The sequence below is a fragment of the Rhinolophus sinicus genome, linkage group LG03, assembly GCF_036562045.2.
Source record: "Rhinolophus sinicus isolate RSC01 linkage group LG03, ASM3656204v1, whole genome shotgun sequence".
Classification (NCBI taxonomy): Eukaryota; Metazoa; Chordata; class Mammalia; order Chiroptera; family Rhinolophidae; genus Rhinolophus; species Rhinolophus sinicus.
The window spans coordinates 185103529-185127559 of NC_133753.1; the positions used below are offsets into that span (position 1 = coordinate 185103529).

At 33.0% G+C, this 24031-nt stretch overlaps 1 protein-coding gene across 4 annotated transcripts in view; it reads left to right on the forward strand.

Moving 5' to 3' along the window:
- Positions 1 to 24031, forward strand: part of CDH12 (cadherin 12) — an 877868-nt gene that overhangs the window by 684199 nt on the left and 169638 nt on the right. The window lies entirely within an intron of this gene.

Genomic DNA, 24031 nt, shown 5'->3' on the forward strand with positions numbered 1-24031 from the left:
CTGAAAATATCAGCCAACACATATTATATAGCCCAGTTATTGTGTGATTTTTGTATAAATGAAAGACATCTACAAAGAATTTCTAACTTCACCAGTCATCTTCTTCTGGCTGCCTGCTTAGTTCTGAGTATATTCATTTTGTGTCTGTATAAAGTCATTCTTAAGAATTCTCACCTTAATGATGACCATGGAGTTAAGCAAAACCAGAAACTTATGATTCAGACAAGATAATTTCTATTTTGCATGCTAGTTGGTACAAACACCAAAATGTCTTAGTTTTGCAAATAGTGATAATAGAGGTAATGGTTATTACTTTGTGGTCAATGTTTACCATCTTCATTTTATGTTAATGCATGAGGAGACTGCATCTAGGCTCTATTTCTCTTTTTTTTTTTTTTTTTTTAAGGAGGGCACAGCTCACATTGGTCTATGCGGGGATCGGACCAGCAACCTTGTTGTTATTAACACCATGCTCTAAACAACTGAGCTAACCGGCCAGCCCCCAGGCTCTATTTTTAACCTTATTAGTTTTCTTATCGACCTGTGGCTACTTCATCTTATTTATGTGTCCTAGTCAATCTAAGAATAAATGTTTTTTTCTAAAATAATAAATTTAGTAAATTTGAATACAGCATATTATTGAGGCTGTTTCGATTCTCAAAATGATTTATGATTCATAGGCCAATTTCTTCCAATATTAAATAAAATGACTCATATTATTTAAAAAGTTTATCAAATGAAAGAAACAAAAGAATAAAACACATAATGATATAAATTTTAATAATAATAACAGAAAACCTTTACTAAAGGATTAGTGAAGCCTGTTGCTGTGTAAACACTTCATAAGCATTCTGTATTTTCATACTCAGTGACCCTTCAAACTAGTTACTGCCAGTGATCACATTGTACAGATAAGGAAATTGAGCAATAGAGGAGATGAGAAAACTAATGAAGGTAATCAGGAATAGAGCCTGGACTCAAACCGATATCTGCCTCAAAACCCGTTCTTATTTATTATTTTGTTAACATTACATCTGTAAGTCAACTTACTATAAAGCCTTGAGACATATGATTCAATACTGTGGTATTTTCATGCTTAAATTATGAGTAATATACATATTGAATCTCTGAAACTTAAAAATGCTTAGGGGAGAAGGTTATTGAGTGCATTAGTGAAGATCAAAGATATGAAAGAAAAGGATGTTAGCTGAGAAGGCAATTCGATGAAGAAGAGAAAATGTTGTCACAAATGGCCGTCAGAAAAGATCTTTTCTGATGGCCATGTAATATTCCATTGTGTATAAATGCCACATCTTCTTTATCCAGTCATCCATCAAAGGACACATTGGTTGTTTCTGTTTTGGCCACTGTGAATAATGCTGCAACGAACATAGGGGTATATATGTCTTTACAAACAAATGTTATCAAATTTTGGGAGTAGATATCCAGAAGAGGGATTATTTTGCTAGATCATATAGTAATTCTATTCTTAATTTCTTGAGGAACTTCCATACTGTTTTCCATAGTGGCCGTACAATTGAGATTATCATGCTAAGCAGTCAAAATAAGTCAGACACAAAAGTTGAGAACTTTATGACTTTACTCATATGTGGGATATAAAACAGAAAGCAATAAACAAACAAGATAAACACATAAACAAACAAACAAAAACATATACACAGACAATAATATAGTGGTTACTAGAGGGTAAGGGGGGGAGGAATGGTAGAAGAGGGTAAAAGTCAAATATATGGTGATGGAAAGAGATTTGACTCTGGGTGGTGAACACACAATGCAATATATAGATGATGTATTATAGGATTGTACAATTGAAACATATATAATTTTGTTAAGCAGTGTCACCTCAAGAAATATAATAAACAAGTATAAAAATTAAAGAGAGAGGAAGAGAAAGAGAGAGACAGTGAGAGAGTGTCCTGAAACACAGACATAGTTATTCAGTAGGTGGACAGGAGTACTATAAGCCTGTGGAGGAAACTGATGAGAAAGTTGGATGAGTAGAAGGAAAATCAGGTCAGTGTAGTGTCTCAGAAGCCAAAGGAATACTACTTTAAGGATTAAATGGCATCAAAGGCTTGTAGAAAGAGGACTGAAAACTTTCCACTGATTAAACTAATCTAAGCATATGGATAACCTTATCAATCTGCCCAGGTAAAGGGATGTGGCTCAAATCTCCAAATGAGCTGAGTAGGTTTGAAATAACTATTTCAAAGAGTCTGAGAATGAGTTGACTAGATGTACAAATTCAGATATTTAGGGGGAAAAATTTTGGAGTAGTGATTATAAATGTATTCATTAATTCAAAAAGTATTTATTGAATCCTGGTGAGCAAAGCATTGTTCAGGGTGGTTGAAGTACATTTGGGTATAAAAAAAGACAATATCCCTACTCCTTTGAAAATTATGGTCTAGCAGGGTGTTAAAGAAACAATGAATGCCAGGTTAAAACACGTTACTCAGTGTGTTGGAAGGTGACCAGTGTTACAAATAGACCAGAGTTAGGATGATCAGGAGTATTCAGGGCGAGAACAAATTGCAATTTAAAATGGGATTGACAAATATACTTAATTTTGGTGAAATCTAAGCAATGATATCAACTGCAGGAAGTAAGTTTTAGTCATGTAGACATCAAGGAACAACACTCGCGGCAAGGGGCAGCCAAAGGAAGTTTTGTGTGATGGTAGGCCAGTGTCCATGGTGAAGTGTCATAAGAGACAAGCTTAAGGGGACAGTGGGAATGGGCTATGGGGCCAGAACACAGAGGCACGTGAAACCCATTGCAAATCTTGAGCTTGAGCTAAGTGAGGTAAGAGCCATTTATATCATCAATAATGTGCACTAGTCCCTGACTTTCTCCAGTGGTGTTCTGCTTGTGGATTATATGCACTGAGAGTTGGCATCACAATCGGTTTTGACAGTTACTACAAAAAGACAGAGTGAAAAAAGAATTGACTTTTGACAAACGTCTTATGCAAATGCAGGACCATATGTCCTCAGCTTGATAATGAAGAGAAGGAAAACAAGAATGATTACTGTATTGGATGAAAAGAGAGGAAAATGGACCGGGGATTTGATGAGGATGTTTATAGTTTCCATTCACTGATAAAAAGATAAATATGTTCAGAAGTTGAACATATTCTGAAGTTGAGTTTTTTTCAGCATTGGGCAATCTGGTGCTTTGTCAAATCACTACGATTTCTAGAACTAAATTCTTACTTTAAGGTTCTGGGACAAAAAGGAGAAAAAAAAGATCATTCTGAACCAAAATTTTTTCAACACAGAAACAGATTGATGATTTCAATAATACATTTCAAAAAGAAACTAAATAGTATTATACTTCTGGCTTTGGTTTAGAGTCAATCTGTTTTTTTGGCCATTTGTTCATTCATTTAGTCATAAAACTAAACAAAAAAAATATGAAGATTTACTTAGCTACTATGTACCAAGAATTAAGATGAATATTGTGAAATATTACCTCTGAAAACTTTTATGAAGCTCACAGTCTGGTGATAAGAACATCTTGTCTGTGAATAGTTGAGGTATAGTCAATAGAGACAAACATAACAAAGACATGGGAGTGTCCAGAAGGACCGGGGAAGCTCCTGAGAGAATACAATATTAGAGAAAGATGGTTTACCAGGTCATATAAAATTCTTTAGAATATTTTGATTAGGAAATCCATCTTTGAGGACCAGGCACCAAAGCAAATTGATGTGACAGCCAACTCACTGTTCTTAATTTGTTCTGGGAAATTTTAATCAAAATTGTGAAGTAATAACTCTAATAATATGTTACTTAAAATGCATGTAGTGCAATGCACAGACATACCGTTTTAAGAATAAAATCAAACAGATGTACAGAATTCTGTAGAGTCAAACTCTTTCATTAAGAATAAAATATACTACAGTGTTTTCTCATATACCTTGTGTAGCTAAGGCTAATTTGTGTTTCTTTGGGTGGTTAAAGAGGGTCCACTAAAATTGCTGTATTCTAGACCTCTTGTTCTAGGTTTAAGTTGGTTGGATAATATGGTACAGTTCTAGAGAATCAAATATTGATTTCATTATTTATTATTTATATTATTTCTTATTTTATTATCTCTACATTCATTTTCCACTGTTGTAGTCAAGTATTTTTCATTTACATAAGTATGTGTCAATTACCCACTTTGCAAGCACGCCATTGCAATACTGGAATTATTCAATGAAATGATTATTTCCCGTAGTGTTCAGAAGGATGACACACTGTGAATGCAACTGAATCCATTTCCAAAGTTGATTCCCAGCAACAATGTTTATTCCAACATATTCTCTTTAATTTTCTTTGTATAACAGACCCATGCTGAAAAGAAATTGTTAGCTTCTAGATAACTGGATCTATAAGTGGAATATTTACTTTGAGTGTTAGTGATTGGTTTTTAAGATTGTTTCAGTTACTCTGATAATGGAATAGTAATTAAAGAAAATTTATCATATTTCAATTAACGATGAAAGCTGACTGCATTTACTAATTCTGGTTAAATAGTCCTTGATATTCTCCCCAACTCACACATTATTCACATAAATAATTGGAGAAAATGTAAAGATTACAGTTATTTTTATACAAATCTAATGTAAATGCATCATCCTGAAAATGTTATCTATTATATAAGGCAAGGATTATTCATAAATTTATAGAAACAAATTCCATTCTGACTGGCAGTGAGATCCCTTAACACTCATATATAGTTCCCACATAAGTATCATTAAAATGAAATATGTTTGCTTTTTAAGCATACACACACTAAATCAAAAGCTCATTTTTGTTTCAATATTTTTTCTTCCACTATATGATACCATTTTTGAAAGTACAATTAATAATGTTCAAACAAGGCTAATCAGATACCTGTCAGTTATAAATGTGTTTAAAACTTTTTCTCAGAGTGCTCAATAAACAAGTACCTCTAATATATGCACTTTGAGTTAGTTTTCACAGACTCATACGTTAGTCAGGAAATCTGAGCTTATGAAATAAATGATCATTATATTGATTTTCTTCAATATTGCTATGCACACTGAATCTTGTCTCTATAGCCTTTTGAAATATTTTATTTTGTGATGTGTCTCTAGGCTAGTAGAGGTTCATGAAAATTATACCCAAATTTTATACAATATTCAATTAAAATAATTGACCACATGTTCCTAAAAGAAAATCACCATATTTTCCCTTTCCTAAAAAATTACTTTTGGTCAAACATGTTATGAGCAGATGCTCAAACAGACAGCTTGTAATTGGTTTAATTGAATTTTAATTACATTGCAGAAAGAATATAGAGAAGAAAATCAATAAAGAACTAATGATCATTTTAAATATTAATTGTATACTTCATTAGAAAAATTTGTAATGAAATATAATGAATTAATCTGGCATTATTAAACCCAAGAGTCAAACCAATTTTATGCAAATTAGTATACAGGACTGTTTTGTTTGCAGCAGAGGGTAGCTCTGAGTTATCAATACAGATAATGTCCCTTCAATTTTCTTATCTTTTAAAAGTCTTCACAAAATAGTTGTTTTATTATTTATTAGAGTGCCTATTTAAGTTTTCTTTGCATGAAGTATTTATTTAGAAAAACATGCAAAATAAAATATCTCGGTCAAAATATTTGGAACATGTTTTATTTTATATTTATCAACTGAGTATTTATAGTGAAAATTAAATGACTAGGATGCTCTCATGTATATTTACAGTGATTGATTTTTACTATAAATTTTAAATAATTTTTAAAAACATAAATAATGTTACATGGAGATAAATATCTACTAAGTCAGGATTCAGCGGCATGGAACAGAAATCCAACTGTAACCTCTTAAAAAAATAGAGATTTATTTTTCTTGTATAAAAAAAGTCCAGTGATGGACATCCTGGGTCCAGTATAGCAATTCCAAGATAACATCAAAAATGGCCTTTTAATTTTCCAATCCATCATCTTAAACTTTCTTCTCTAGACTCATAAAGTAGCTTCTATGTGTCTAGTCATATGTTAGCAAGACATGGAAAAGGAGAAGAAAAGAGCAAAAGATGAAAGGAAAGCAAGAAAAAGTACGTACCAGATGAGTTAGACCATTTAAAAATATTTTGCTAAAAGTTCCATTGTTTTCACCCATATTTATATCATCAGTCAAAATAGAATTCCATATCTACACTGGCTCCAAGGTTATGGAGAGGTGAGCATTATAATTATGCATACTGCTAGCCATGACACAGCCCATGGATATAGATTCTATTAATATAGGATGATTCTATTAATAAGAAGAAAGGGGAAATGAATGTTGGATAAACCATTAGCGGTGACTGCCATACTCATTATCAACTTTGCAATCAGATCCCCAAAGGCAAACTGAGATATTGTTAGAGATTGCTGATTATAGAATTTTAGGTACCTTTAGTAAAATTGAAAATAGCATATCTCCCTGTCTTTTATGATTTAATATTCTGGAATAGTAATTTACTGAAAACTGCAACAATTACATGTGGAAAATTTAGAGTGTGGAGTTGTTTATACCTGCATTTTTACTCCCTACCTTCTAGCTATGTAGGATTCGGCAAGTTATTTAACACCTCTTGCCATTTATTTTCTCATTTATACAATGGAAGAAATTTTAGAGTGAGCACATTATTTTGTTCAGAGTAGATACACAATTATTAGATGACATCCCATTTTTCTCAAAATTCATGTAATTAATTATGATTTTTAAGGATCAAATAAAATATTCAGGAAAAGGAAAACTGCCAATGGAAAACTTTTTTTGATTATTTCTTTTTACTAATAGTATAAGAAAACAATTCTAAATATGCATACATAATCTGTTGATTTTAAGAACTATAGCGGGCTTTGTTTTAAGCTGAGTAGATATTTAGGAGAGTGTAAATATACTTTTATAGCTGAAAAATATATTAAAGTGAATTGTATATTGACTGGGATTTTATGTATGGCATGAAAATTATTTTTTGCATTATTCTGGCCATCACTTGGACATTGACTGTAATAGTTTTGCCTCTTCTACATGGCAGAGATGGGAGGGTCCTCCAGGTTGCTGCAATATCTCCAGTCAGTAAAAACTAGCACATTATGACTGGAGATTGAAACAATAATTATTATGTCACTTTATACTTGGAAACAGTCATGGTGATGGGCTGATTTTGAGTTGCTACAACAAGACTTTGAGTTGCTACTTCAAGAAGGAAGAGGTCTAGTCTGGCCCCTTGCATTTTGGTCTGGTTAACCATGTCAAGTGCATGCCTATGTCTAGTCCTTCTCCTTCTGAGATGTACTCATACCCCTTGATCTATTTTCTTGCAGAAATCATTTGATCTCAGGAACATCCCAGTCTCAATATTTCATGTGACATATATAGAGTACACATAGATGTTGGCTCAGGCTATCAATATAGGAATAAAAAACAGAAGAGCATTAAGCATAAGAAGAAGCAGAAGGTAGGAGTTTAATCATGACTAAACCTCAGTAATAACAGCGAAAGAGCAGATTCATTCCAACAGTGTGAACAAGAAAGTAGGCATAAGTAGTTGGAAGGAAATAATCGCTAATGCTGGTAGAGCTTCCTTTTGCACTGTATGTAACCCTTTACTTTTGTTATCTTATTAAATACTCATAACTAACACAGTTATTCCCTTTTTACACATAAGAAGTGAACTATTTTTGCCCAAGATCATAGCACCAAATTCAGGCAGTTCAGTTCCAAAGTCTGTGCTTTTAAATCATATCCTATATTCTATCTACTTAAAATTAAAAAAAGAAAAGGAAAATAAATGAAAAAGGTAGCCTTAAACTATTGCTAAGTTTATTGCTTTAAGAGAAACCTTTATAGATTGACCTATCCACATTCTATGACTGGAAAATTCCATAACAGGCCGGAACCTGAGGGCTAGACTAGCAGTGCCAAAGAGATGCCTTTAACTGATATTGTTCACTAATAGTAAGATTTATCTCAGACATTATGGAAGACAGTTAATGGCCATGGTACTCTCAGAGACACATCTGGGAATATATGTTTCAGGTGGCTGCCGTTCTCAGATAAAATCATATTTCTTGTGAAAATAGTGTAGTGTTAACTGATGGAGCATCAAACCTGAAGGGATAGTTCAATGGGTTTGTGTTCTGAATCGGAAAAAAAAAAAAAAAGTCCATTTTTATTTGCTCTTAGACTCATGCTTTGAATCATATAATATTAGATGTAATAGGAATGTTAGACACTGCCTCACATTTGCCTTTTCAATGCCCATCCTTCATTTTTAAGACCAGGATGAAAGTATGTGACAAAAGGCACTTAGAAATTATTGAACAGTTTTCTCATGGGGGAACAATATCTCTACATTAATTGATACTTGAAGAAGAACTAATGAGAGTCAGCTGAGAAGGCATAGTAAATAAAAGTCAGTTCAAAAAAAAAAAGAAAGAGAGAGATAAATATAAATCAATGACTACTGTTGCTGTAATAAAGGATTCCCTGAGTATCCAGCTGCGAATTGTAAGTGGGGGAAACGCTTCAAAACTAATCTTTGTGAATGGAACTGGAGGAATAAGATCCCTTTTAAGATTAAGTATTTAATTTACTATGTGTGATGTTTTAAAACAATATTTTAGATGTGCATAAAATATAGTGAACGCAATATTCTTCTTTCTGTATATGTGCCTTCTTTTGAAGGAAGAAACCTTTCAACTTCTCAGGAGAAGGGAAAGAGCAAGAAAAAGCTGAGACTATGGTGCTGGATAATGTACTAAAGGGTGGATATGCTTCTTGGGAGACCAACTGTGGTTCACCAAGGATATTATTCAAATGTTGCAAAAGAATTGATTATGCCCGTATGTTTAAATTCATTATATATAAGGAACTTTTTGTTACTAATCTTCTTGAAATACTGACCTAGGAAATAATTTGTAAAAACTTATTATCAATGATACCTTACTCAGACAATTCCAAGTAGGTAGGCTGATTTTCCTGATATTTAGGAGACACAACTTTTCTTTTTAATAATGTATGACTTGATGTCACAGTTATTAATGACACAAATTATTAGGTCTTATTTCAAGCAGAAAATATTTTGTGTCCTTCGTATTACATAAAATCAACTTGGGATATAATATGTAAGAGAAAATTAATCTTGGTGCTAATAGTAAAAGCCATACATGATTTATGGAGGAGGGACTGGAATTGAATTATCATTAGGGCACATGCGCGCGCGTGTGTGTGTAATTTTAATTTTGAAAGCTTAAACTTACTCCATATTTAATAAAGTAGGAAGTTTCTAGTTTCTAGTTTTGTTCCTTTTTTCCTTTACTGACTATTGTTGCTGCTACATGGCTAAATATTATCTTTCTTTCATTCCTTTTTTTTTTTTCTGTAGTGCTTATTATAATTAAGTGCATATGGCCAGGGAGGAGGAAAGTCAATAGTTATTTGGAATGGTAAGGATAAAGATAAAAGATAAAGCAGTTTATATCCCAACATTGAAGTTCTTTTCTGCCATCTTCACACATAGGTCTTGGCCTTGTATTATCACCTCAATCTACCTGACCGAAAGGGTTCAAAAGAAGAATGGCCTTTTTTAAAACTTACTTTTTATATCAAGTTTCCTGCTAAGTACCTAAATCCATAGTCCTGAAATGATTTTATATCATGTGATAACTTTTAAAACCCATCCCAAAATTGAAAACAATATTGTGAGGTGTGAAATCATTGTAACTTTTTTATATGTATTTCAAAATAATCAGGTCCATTACTTAATATATAATCTATTAGCTCGAAAATGTACAGGCTTATTTGATTACCTATTTGCAATATAAACAATAATAACTATTAAAAAGCATATCATTTGACATTTCCATATATGTTATAATAGGGAGAGGAAGAAAGACAGATTTGAGTCCTCTTAAAAAATAAAATAATATTTTACTCATTAAACCACCATACGCAATTATTTATTGTGTGTAAAAGTAGGGAGCTGAGAGTCTTCTTTTTATACTCAGATGCTATAATTCAACTTATATCACGGCATTTCTAGCTATGTATCTATCACATAGTTTTCCGTGGAGTAATATCATTCTTAGTCTTATCGATCATTGTTTACTTCAAAACTGCATAATGTATAGTGGACTATATATAGGTAAGATAAATTATATTGCAGCGTTTATTTTTCAAATTTATGACTCTCACTTGTGACATAAAAATGAAGAGATTTAAAATCCATTACAAGTGTGTAACTATAATTTCATAACATTTTATTTTCCACAAAATATAATATGTGCTAAAAAATGTGAAGTGTAGACAATATTTGCCATCATTGTCTCTTCATGTCTATGGGCTCCAGACCTTTTAAAAAGGTTAAATCTTAGGGTGTGAATATTTCCATTTTTGTTGAAAAACTTCCAAAATATGTTACAGTAAGATTAAAAACAAATAAAAGAGGAAGTGCATTATTTAGACTAAGTCAGGACACATGAGTTTTGTTTCCATTGTCTTAACTTTCAAGTTGCAATTTATTGGACAAGTTTTTTTCTTCCTTCCTTCCTTCCTTCCTTCCTTCCTCCCTCCCTCCCTCCCTCCCTCCCTCCCTCCCTTCCTTCCTTCCTTTCTTTCTTTTTTTTTTTTTTTTGTCATGCTTTTTATTCTCTAAGACCAGTTAGCAAAATTTATTAGTGAGAAAAGGAACATTTTACTTTTATCAAATCTCCAACAATGGAGCCAATTGTGTGTGCATGCATGGCCACATACACACACACACACACACACACACACACACACACACACACACATTTAAGAAGAGCATTATTTTAATTAAGCCAATAGCTTTCTAGGTAATAAATGTAACAATTACTCTGAGTCTCCAGATATTTTATCCCACACAAAAGCAGAGAAGTTGAGGGAACTTCAAGTTACCTAAATGGTTCCAGACTGGGGAGATAAGATGGACCTGGGCTATGGCAGATTTCTTGCCAAGATGGCACAACTAGAGATTATTTGTTTCTATTTTTCATATGTACAAAATTTTGTAATGTTTGCCTTTTGGGATAAAAGTGAAAAAAAAAAAAAAAAAATGGAGCTCATGCCTCCTTTGCCTTCCTGATACCACTATTCTAGGATGCTTTTAGCCAATCTCCCTTTTTATAGCCTGAAATCTCATTAACACTTGTAAGACTTTAACTTATTGTATCCTTTTCTCTCTTGGAAATAGTGGAAGTTGTAAATTTCAGAAAAACTGATCAATGAAACAGAATAGAGAACTTAGAAACTGATTTTTAAAAAGAGTTGGGAAAAAATGGCTTACTAGTTGACAATAAATAGAACTGGATTCTTGCCTTAAACCATATATGAAAATGGATTCTGGATGGATTAGAGAATGAAATGTGAAAAATTAAAATGTAAATCCATACCCAGTGCTTATGAGAGTATGGAGCAAGTGGGAATCTCATGCACTGATGGTGGGAATGCAAAATAATACAGCTACTGTGGAAAAACTGTTTAGTATGTAATTATCATGCAATCCAGCAATCCTACCGTAGGTATATACCCAAATGAAATGAAGACATATGTGCACACAAAAACCTATAACCAAATGTTCATGGTAAGTTTATTTGAAATAGACAAAAACTGTCCTTCAATATGGAAATGGATTAACAAACATTGATATGTCCGTAGAATAGAACCCCGCATGCTTGTCTCTTAGTCTGGTCACTGTAAATAAACGTGTAAGCTGAATCCTGCTCGACCTCCTCTAATCCTCCTTGTATCTCTACTGGAATAGGTTATTAGTCTAGGGGGGAGCAGTTCTTCGGAGCTGAAATGGGTTCATGACCACTACATTGTTTCCCAGGGCTGCTATAACTAAGTACCACAGTCCAGGTGGCTCAAAACAACAACCATAAATGTATTCTCTCACAATTCTGGAGGTGGGAAGTCTGAAATTAAGGTTATCAGCATGACCCAGCTCACCCAAAGGGTCTAGGAAAGATTCCCCCATGTCTCTTGTCTCTTCTAGTTGTGGCCAGAAATACATGGTCTCCTTGGCTTGTAAACATGTCACCCAATCCCCAACTTGCCTTTACATGGTCTTATCCCCCACATGTATATGCATCCTGTTTTATTTTCTCATAAAGACACCAGTCACTGTATTAGGGCCTACCTTAATCCAGTTTTGGCCTCATTGATTTTGCCTAATTAGATCCGCTAACCTAGTTCCACAGGTCATATTCTGAGTTTCCAAGTGGATACGAATTTTGGGGGACACTATGCAATCCAGTAAAACCATAAAGTCTCCCTTCTCCTGTGTGGGGGTTTAAGACAAGGGAAGAGCGTGGAAAGGGTCCTTGTCAACAACTCCATTTAGCAGTTCTCACAGCATAAAAGTATTTTAATATCCCAAGCTTCAGGCTCCTTACTCTCATTGTGAAGGAGCTAAAGATTATTAATGATGCCAAAGAAGACAATATTTATAAAATAATGAGTATATCTCTATAAATTATTCAAATAGAAGAGGTTAGTATAATTATCAATAATCAAATGATCCCATTTCATTTGATTTATATAGTTCTCTACACACATACCCAAGTCTGACAATAAAGCTTATGTCTACTGATGGTTCTCCATGTTATTTGTCCTGTGTTGCTAATGGAGTTTGAAATCGATGCAGTCCTTTGTAAGCCCAGCATCAATGTAGTCTCCGTCCCTAATGCCTTTTCGTCGTACTGACTTTTTCTTCATATAAATTCTGTAACACATTTCCATATGAAATCATATTGAAATACAATTAATGTAATTTATCTTATCTGTAGCCATCAGAAAACTAAGGTTCTTTTACTTTTAAACTTTTAAAATTATATAAGCACAGAATATTTTGATTTATTTAACATTATAAGGCTGCTTTCATGTGCCATTTAGCCCTAAAACAGCAGCAAGTAATTGTCCTTGGTTTAATGGGAAGAACACTGGGCAAAGAGTTGGATAACCCAGTTTCTATTTTGATTTCTGTAATTAACTAGCTCCATGACATTGAGGAAATCACTTAGCCTTTCTGAGTTTCAGTTTCCTCAATTGTGAAAAGAAGTAATTGAAACAATATTTTCCAAGGGACTTTCCAGTTCCAAAGGTCTGATGCTATGCCTCGACAGAAGCCATGCTTTAAGACCACATTTTTTCTTTTAAAAATTATACATCCTCCTTAGCAATTCAAATTACACTAACAACATTTTTGAAATACCTGATCCCAAGCGTAATTTGGCTTAATAGTTGCCTATGATTAGCAAAACTGGGAGACAGCCAGAGCAATAACCCTCCAGTCAAGGAATTATGCAATGGTCCTGACTGGTCAGTTTGAGAATTGTAGCAGAAATAGTTCTGGAACAACAAAGACACAGCTTAAGCCTCTGCTAGGCTGTTTTTCGGTTGTTTGTTTGTTTGTTTATTTTAATATAATTTTATATGTGTACTGATACATATCTGAGCTAAGTGTTCAAATGCCTTATTATTTTTCTTCCTATGAACAAGGTCCATAAATTTCAAGCATCAGTAGAGGCAAGTCTGTACTCAATACCAGCGGATGAGATGGCAACTTCTCAGAGAAGTCTTCGGGTTATGTGTTCAAGCATAGAAGGATCATAGAAGCAAAAATATTCAACATTTTATAAGGCAATAAATGAAGCCTGTTTTAAACTAAATGCAGTATTATTTGCATTTGTTTTTATGTGAGAGAAATCAAACTTGGAATGAAAAAATCATGTTCAGCATAGTGTTTAATTATCCCAAGAAAGGTGGGGATTGATTGGCTTGGGCAGCTGCTAAATTGTGATATCATCAAAGTTCAAGCAGAGAATTCAAAAAGTGTTTTGTGAATTGTTACAAGCTTTCAATGTGTATCTGTGATTCTGAATTGGGGAAGGGGACTAGGAAGAAACTCTGAACCCTGACACTGCTTCATTCAATATTTTGCATAATAATGTAGCTGCTAAGCTTTCATTTTAGGAAATTCCATGTTTAAAAAGAAACGCTTAGAACAGGCTGGTTTAGAGAATACTGGTATGGAACGTGATAAAATTAACAAATCTATGCGTTTGATTCAAGTTTAATTAACTGTTATTATTTGAATGGCAGAAGTAGAGGCCTATGCCACAATCTAAGCATCTGTACGGAATGAGACAACATGTTTCATCTGACTTCCTACAACAATTTACACAATGAAAGCCCTTCGCTCAGTCCTGAGTTGAGCATACACTAGACCATTTGCCCAGATTTCCCTCATTCAGAAGTTAAAATTTGCAAATATTTCACTTTGACCTAAAACAAGAAACAGAGTTGTTGCAAGTCGTATAGAGGATGAAGCAGCAATAGTAAAATCTTCTGCTCTTTTTATTTTATTTTACTGATTTGGATGCTGAACAGATTCTCTACCCACATTGATCTATAGACTTGTCTCCAAATCGGTGGCACTTGAACACCATCAGTATTTAATAAATGCTTATTGCAAGGACAAAGAAGCCGGGTGGTTCTGTTCTGGGGTAAATTAGGCAGTTTTTTTTTGTTTGTTTGTTTGGTTTTTTTTTGGTTTTTTTTAAAATAACTGACAAAACTGAATTCAAGGTAAGATATTTGTGGGTTCATTCTATGTGGAAAAGCCAGAATGTATCTTGGAATTGACATGATGTCATTAGAACTATTCATTCTCTCCTTTCTTTGTTTCTCTCCTCTCAGTCTTCCTTTGTGTGTAGACTTAATTTCCTATTTGTGAGGTGGCTCCATTCCATTGCCCAGAGTGTAGGGAGAGGTAGGGACTATCATAGTAGTCAAGTAGCCACTCCTTTGACTGGAAGGGCAGATACTACACTAACATTGGCCAGACACGAGATCACTGCTCATAGTGTGGTCAAAGGGACAACAAGCGGTAATTGATGACATCACTAGATTCACAGGATGGATTGGTCCAGGATCACAAAGGAAGCAGCAGATTTATTTACTACAAATGGTGGAGCTGGGATATGGGCGGGTTAACTTAAAGAAGCAAACACATTCAATAATGTGTCAGAAAATTGGGGAACATAACCAAGGAATCAAAAGTGTCTCTTTAATTGAAAGTAGTAATTTATTTTTAAAAAATAAGTAACAATGTTGGATTTCTGTATTTACCTACCTGTACTAGTTGTCTATTGTTGTATACCCACAAACTTAGCAGCTTAAGACAACACCCATTTTTATTAACTCACACGTCTGCAGGTGGAAATCCAGCACAGCATGACAGGGCCTCTTTTGTTCAGGGTCTCACAAGATGGAAACCCAGGTGTCAGCAGCGTTGTTTTTCTCTTTTGAGCATCTGGGGATAAATAAGCTTTCGGTCTCATTCAGACTGTTGGCAGAATTTATGTCCTTGCCGTTTGAGGACTGAGGTCGCTTTTCTACTGTCAGCAGTGATGTGAGGCCTGTGCTGACTCCTCCAGGTTTCCCCTCTGTATCAACAATCCTCAACATGGGTGTTTGTGTTCTTCCAAGCCAGCTGCAACGTGTTTCTCTGACTTCCTCATTCTATACCTGGGGAAACCTTTCTGTTTTTAAAGGCCTCCTGCAGTTGGGTCAGCCCCACCCAAGGTCACTTAACCCTAAGAGTTAAATCCTTAGTCTTCACAGCCCTGGGAATGATGCAGAGTATACGCCAAGGGGAGAGAAGTCTTGGCCAACATTTTAGACTCCTGCCTATCACATCATATGTTTGAATTCAGTTATAATGGAGAATTAAGGTTTAATTTGGATTCATGTCTGTACTGGGTATTCACAAGTTATATGATCAATGATAACACAATGAAGTATAATTGGACCCTGGTTAGTCTCAGAAATTCAGTCTATAACTTATCTTAATCAGCAAACAATGGTATACAGAGAGCAAAAATTGTAAAAAGCAGTGAAAGGAGATCAGTAAATAAATTATTTGTTTAAATCTTGGAAATAAGCAACTATCCAATCTGTAGTATCTACATACTCGCCTTAGTAAAATGTGCTACATACACACAATTCCATAGATTCCGTGAATTATTAGGAAAATTTAATAGCAAATCATGTCAGCATCTTCTGAAAAACAATCAAACTTTGAAAGATTTCTTATCATTTAAGGTCTCAATTAATGTCAAATTACACATCTGTTTATATAATCCAGCATTTCTTGTTTAAAAAAAAAAAAAAAAGAAAGAAAGAAACTGCAACCTTTAAAAATGCAATAACCTGAAATCAATTTATCTCACTCAGGCATCCAGTAACATATATTTGCTAAAAGCAATCAAAATTGAGGTCCCAGCATCTGTGAGAGTTGTTTTCATTTTTCTTTTCTTTTTCTCTTAAAGTCAAAGTGACACTATTATCTCTTTGGAGGTTTCGTTAGAATCTGATTAGCTCTAGAGGGAAATCAGTGAACCCTGAGACTGATTCCTTCCTTAACGTGTCTATAATGAGAGCTAAAAAATAAAAATAAACTAAAAAAATCTGAATACCTGCATTTAGAGACAAGATTTAACTTACTGCATTTCTTAGACAAAACACTTACTGTGTCTGTTTCTCGTTAACAAATTGAAATTTAGCATTAAGATTACTCATTGTCATACTCTGGACGAAAAAAAAAAAAGAATATTTAATACATAAATTATCATGCAAATAAGATAGTATTTATGACACTGTTATAGTATATAAGACTGAGAGATATGAATTTGTAACAGGAAATATGGCATTAAACAGCTTGACTCAATGCGAAGAAAGCAACCTGTACTTGGATTTATTTTTTCTGCATTTGTGATATCATACTTTCAAAATCCACTTAAAGTAGTTACTGTAAAGTGAGAAAAATAAATAAAAGACTTCAATGAGGTGGTTTTGTGCTTAACACATATATAAATCCCCACAGTCATTCATGCTACAGAAAATGGGTCACCTTCAAACCACCCTTGAAAATAAGCAGAAAATGTAATTTTAGATTGTGTTCTTAAGAGCATTGTTTTCGAGTATATCCACTTGGCCTTTTATTCATTTTACAAAAATGTGCATGTGTGAGCACATGAAAACACATAAAGTCACTGTGTTTCTGTCTTTATTCTCACATACAACATGCACACACACACACACACATGTTTCTGTAAACATCCTATACACATGTTCATGTGTATTCTTATGGTTATTAATTCATTGTGAGAAAAAAGTAAACATGTTAATGACTATTTTTCCAACTAAATAGAGTTACTCCATTATGTGTTTAATACAATGATTTTGTATATGTTTTAGAGCAAATTATGGTATAAATAATGGGCAGAGACTTAAAAAAAGTCATTTTTCATTGAAATGGTTTTTAATAAAAAAAGTAAGTTACATTTTCTTCAACATAAATATTGTTCACTTTTTCTAGTAGACTATTGTTTCAAATATGTAATTGACACAGTAGTTTATTGAGATGATCTAACTGTAAATTTAATATCAGTTTATATTTTAAACAAAAACACGTACCATGCTTTTCAAAATATAGAGTATGTGCTTATTAAATTTTCCCATAGGGAAGTATGATTTGAGAAGCACAAGCTATAAAAAGAAACTGTTTTGAATAAACATGTTTGTTGCTATGACCCGTTTTGTTCCCCCACTGGACTCCTGTCTCCTTGAGAGTAAGTATTAAGATATATTCTCTATTCTACTGCCTACTGCAGTCAGTACAGGGCAGTCCAAAGCATTTTTGAATGAAATTATTTTCACTAATGCATCCATAATAATACCACCTGCTTTTTCTCAAAGAAACTGATGTCACAAAACTAATTCTGTGCAGTTTGCATCTGTGACTTATCTAATTCTCTAACCAAAATTACACATACACACACATATATATATATATAAATTATATATATAAATTATATATATACAAAATTATATATATATACACATATGTGTGTGTTTATTTATTTATTTTTTCTCAAGAGAGACCCAGTTTTGAAACTTAAGAAAAATGCCAAAAATGCCATTATGTTAATCAAATTAAAAGAGAGCTGATTTGGTTTAAGTGCTAGTCCGAAAGGCACATGGGGTTAGACTACCTGATTTGAATCTCAGCTTTGTATCTTTCTATTTGTGTGTCTTGAGCCAACTTAATCTCTCTGTGCCTCCATTTCTGTATCTGCAAAATATGGAGAAGAGTAGGGTTGTACTCATAAAGTTGTTCTGAGTGTTAAAGTGGTTTAGAATTATAAAGCCGATGAAAAATTGCCTAGCAAAAAGCAGAAGTTTGATAGGGTTTTCTGTCATTATTTTGGATCCAATTAATTGTCTTGGACCTATGAATATTAATCAATATAGTATTATGGAAATAAATATAGCTGTACTGCACTTATTTGAATGTAAGTGGAGAGACATGAAGGGAGATAGGCACTATGGAGTTAAATTCTCTAAAAGTATCCTCCAAATTTCACAATTTAAATGTTAGAATTCACATTTTACATGTGAAGATTCTGACATTAAAATACATTAATAACTTACACAATAACATCCAGGTGAGAAATAATCGTTTGGGGATGTTAACCCCAAATGTCTGATAATCATGGATTTTAGATCCTTCTATGTGTTATATTAGAGGTAACATGGGTGTGTGTGCTTTATTAGAGTTCTTAAATGCATATACAAAGAGGTTAGGTACAACATATAGCTTTAGCAAATTAAATTTTACATTTTGAGCTTTTATAATTTAGTTAAACATATGTCTTTTATCTGATTTCTCATGTTAGTATTTTACCAATTAGTTTGAGAATTAAATAAAGCTTATATGATGTTTTGTACAGTGCCTGGTATTCTGTGTGGCCTAATAATAAAAGCAATAACATGGAAAAATAGTAACTAGTAGTAACAAACTAATAAATAATATCTAGCTATAATAATTAATCATTATTATTAATGACCCATCAGTTTTGGAATTTAACTTAAATCTAGAGTAAAGCATACAAATCCATCTAGTATTCTGAAAAATAATCACACTTGGAATCATACATAAAATACATTTTTATTCCAAACAGAGATTTCATTGCTGATGATTTGCTCAGAATATTTTATTGTCTGGAAATATTTTGTTACCTAAAACATGGCTCTGTGAAAAATGTTCTACAGCTTTAGGCCTGTAGGAAAGAAATTATTTTAACCTTCTCCTCCCATATTTTTCTTCCCAAATCCAGGCATCATGCCAATGACCTCTCAAAGTTTTGCAGAAATACCTATTAATATATTGTGATGCTCTCAAATGGTATAATATAATCTGGGTGAGCTAACATTGTAAAACATGACAATCTGAAAACATAATTAGGGTGCCCCGCCCATGTAACCACACGTGCAATATTCAAGGACAAAAGAGAAGACAAAAGAGAATATCAGGTGAATAGTGTATCTCTTTAACAATGTTAACCAGCAGAAATTCACCCAAGCAAATGTGAAGATCAAACTGACTTTATGGAATGATTCATGAACCAGGAAGCTTCCCATGTAGGAAACAGAACGAAGCTCTGCTGAAGTGTAGAAAAGGAATGTTTTTTTACAGATGGAAAGGGGGTAGAAAAGTAAAATTATTAGCAAAGTACTCAATGTTTTGAGCAAGGTCACCCTCCTAAAGTGTGAAAGGGAGTGGGGTATCTGATGGATTATCTCTCTAGTGCTGACCAGATAATTCCAGGTTGACTGGTTAAAAGGTTACATACCTGGGAGAGGCTGAGTTGGCAAATAGGTGAGGTGTTAAGTCTTGGCATGGGGCTTAGCACAAGTGAGTCCTTTTGGGACGTGTTGTTTCTTTTTTAATAACAACAGAATATATAATATATCCTAGGGCATCAGCTTCTGTTGCTTCTAAGCTTTGCAAATACTCTTTGTTCTTTGTTCTTCCTTGGCATACCTCTGGGGAGGTGTGGGCCTTTCTAAAATGGATTTTCACTTTCCTAAATAGAAGGTAAAATATTTCCAGATGATAAATAGCTTTGGGTCTGTAACCCAGGCATGGGGGTTCTCAACTCACATTGGGCTGTTAAAGGGAATTCCCAGCTTTGTAAAATAGTACTCCTCTTGCTCAAATGGCAACAATCAAGCTAGGAAGAACAAATGAGTCCCCTCAGAGAGTAGAATTGAATAGAATATCAAATATTCTTGAGCATTCAGTGGCTTCAGAAAGAAATTTTGCATTATACCATTACTCAGACAGAGTTATAAATCATCTTTGGGTCTGGTCTTCTTTTGTCAATAAACAATGCCTTAAAAATAATCTAATGGCTTTGTAGATCATTTAATGGCCATTGTGATGGTCTTAAGAACAGAATAGGCATTAACAGGAAACTGAACAACTACAAAAAAGAAAACACTAAGTATTTTATAAGTTCACCAAGGAAGAATCTGGGAAAAGTAGTTTGTGTTGTACAAAATGAAATTATTTCAGCCAAAGAAGAAACTCTCATAAAGTTTTCTTATACTCATTTTTGTAGTTTATCTGAATGAATCCTGTATGTAAATAAAACAGTTTCTCCTTCCAACATATCCCATTATCTCTCCATGGCTAGCAACCACCCATACTTTTGCAAATAGCGAATGAAAATAAAATCACTGCTGGACATAATAATATAAAAAGCATTTTCTATTCTTATGTGCACTTTTCACCCTAGAGCAAATAAGAATAAATCCCTTCTTCTGTGCAGCAGTTTCTAAAATATAATCAGAGAGCTGCTAGTAAATACTTAACTTTAGATAAGCTTTCTCAAAACTTTTAAGCACTAGAATTCAGATTTGCTTGCACTCTGAAGCTTGTCCTCAGTATCTTTTTTAAGCTTCTTTTGGCAGCTCATTTTTACGCTCCATCTGACATGACTTGGAAAACATCAGGAAATAACTACACCACTTCCCTAGAACAACGATCGGGACAGTGCATGTTTCTATATCCATCATTTATGGGACGTTTTTTCTGGGACAAATTTTATTTTAAGCGTCAATACTAAAAGATTATTTTATTGGAGTTGGCAGCAATTCAGTCAGTAAATAGAGTCAGCACCTACTCAGAAGCAGCTTTTTAAAATTAATTTAAATAAGAAACATTTCTTGCTGTTATTTTTAAATGTCTATAAAGGAGAATAACTGAATGGAATTGTTAGCTTGCTGGATGTGCTGCTTAAAGCCTCTGTGTTACATGGCACCACGTGATTTTTCTAGTTAGCACAACACAAAGATGAGGCAAAGAAAGCATAGGAATCTTCCTTCTGTTCCCTTCCCTCCTTCTTTATGCAAAGGAACAAAGAATGAGCTTTTCAGTGTAAGCTAAGCCGGAATTCCCTTACTGAAAGAGTGAAAAAATAAAATTGTCATAGAGATCAATGTATAGAATCATTCAAGATTCAAAAATTTTTGATTCATGAAAATTATATGTTTGATCCAAAAATTATCCTTTTATTTTAAGGAACTAAACAGTAGAACACACACACACACACACAAACACACACACACACACACACACACTTTCCTTCTGGTTACAATGTTAATGCAGAGATAAGCAAAACCCATTGACTTCCTTGAATGAATATAATACAGACATTAAAAAATGATTTTGAAGAATTTCAAATGACTCTAAAAATTATTACAGTATATTGTTATTGAAAAAATTGACTCATTTCTCATTTTTAACTATTGTATATAGTGTATGCAATCAGAAAATATTATATAAATAAAAAAAAATATAAATATATTTACATATGTATACCCTTGTCAGATATGTATATACTTATATACATTCATTTATATATAAATATGTGTAACTAAAAGTGTATAAAATAATAAAAGACGGTAAGAAGATAATGGGGATTTTATTTAAATTTATAATATCCTCTATTCAAATTATTTTACGTGATATGAGGAAAATTCTACAAAACCCAATATCAGGCCAACATCATTTATTTAATATTAGTATTGATGTTGGAGAAACCCCTATATTTTAAATTAGTCACCCATGTACCTCATTCAGTCAACATTAAATAACTAATTTTAAATATTGCCCGTCAATGCAGGTTATTGTATGTGATCTCCTTTAAGATATTATCGTTCAGTGAACTACTATACAAATTCTAATCCTCTCAAGAGTTTTACATTAATCAAGTTCACTTTCAGTTCAAATGTGAACATATTTTCACATATTTCTTTGAAGCTTTAATCTCTACAAAACTGAGATTTACATTAGAAGAAAAAGTTGGAAGAGTAAGGAGTAACAGCAACTGAATTTAATTTGGAATTTGGATAGAACTGAAAATACATTTGCTTTTTTATTGTGTCAGTTTGACAAGAAAATGGTTCTGATTTTAGCTAAATGAAGATTTTGGGGTAACTCTCCTTGCATCTCATTGTAAAAACCTACTTAGAATTTTTACTTGGTTTCTACAATATTACCACATATATTTTGAGCCATTGGCAAAATGGATTCAGTTTATAAAGTCATTGCTTTTGCATCGAGCTTTTGCCTGTCTCTTATCTTCAGATAAATTTAAAAGCAAAAGGAATACCCACTATGTTGAATATCTTTAATAGTATGCATAAAAATTGTAATTTCAAAATCCTAAGTTCAAAGATGTATCTGTGGCTTGATTTTATGCTTGAAATGTTTTATGCTTCACAGCTGTTTGTAAAATATTGGGGTGGGGGCTTCCTCTTGTCATTCATAGCATTTTCCTTAGACTTGAGCAAAATATACAGAAACTTAAAGAAAAATCAAAACCTAGTGCCTCTTATTGCCTTCTCATTTTTAAAATTGTATCACTTACCCAAATCTAAATCGGCATATTCTGTTATACAAATATATTTTAAGAGCAAATTTTGAAGTAAATATACATTTTCAAAATAAATAAATTGATTTTAATAACATTAATTTGAAGGATGATGTTATTTTACTGAACTTTAACCAGAATGTTGAGTATAAAAGCAAGGATGTAATGACAGTTGAGTTTATGATTTTGTGTTTTGATATTGCTAATACTAATACCAAAAAGTCAATTTGCAAAATAATACTTATATAACTTAAAATATATTTTAAAGCTTTTTCTGATGTTGAAACATTGAGAAAAACAGAACTCATTCTTACCCATAATTTTGCAGGAAAGCTGTGCTTGTATGCAGTTTTTTAAAATGTAGTTACTTTTTCTTATTTAAGTACATCTGGTATACAATCTTATATTGGTTATTTTCGTTTCAAGTGTACAATATACTGATTTGACATTTTTATACCTTACCATGTGATCACCCAGTAATTCTAGTACTCATCTGTCACTGTGTAAACTTACCAAAATATCGTTAACTATATTGCCGTGTCCCTTTCACCCATCTTCCCACCCCCTCCCTTCTGGTGACCATCCCTTTGGTCTCTGTTTCTATGAGTGTTTTTGGTTAGTTTCCTTGTTTTCTTTTGTTTTTAGATTCCACATACAAGTGAAAGCATACAGTATATGCTCAGCCCAAATGGTTATGAGCACCTTAAAAGTTTAACACTTTTCCTTTGGCTGATCTTTTGATTGAAATGAGCTTTAAAAAACAAACAAACGAAAAACAAAACAAAACAAAAAAAACAACTGGGACAGTGAAAATCAGATGGCAATACCCAAATGAGTGAGAATAGTTTAAAACATTTTAGATCAACATCTGAATGAAAAACAAAACATATTATTTATAAGAATATATTCTATATAATTTATTCAAAATATAAATTTTATTGTATTTATAAAAATATGTATTTATGAAAGTATACATGTTCTTAAATAATTATAACATTTATTAGTTTAATATATTTAACATATATTTATTCATTTTGGATAATTTATAGGTCTCCATGACTATTTCTGTCTTCTATTCATTCTTGCACTCCAGTTTGAAACAGTGTCACAGTGATAATTTCTCTTCTCTTTGGTCCTCTCCCCTATGCTATTTATTGTATCTTATTCCAAGCTATAATAGTG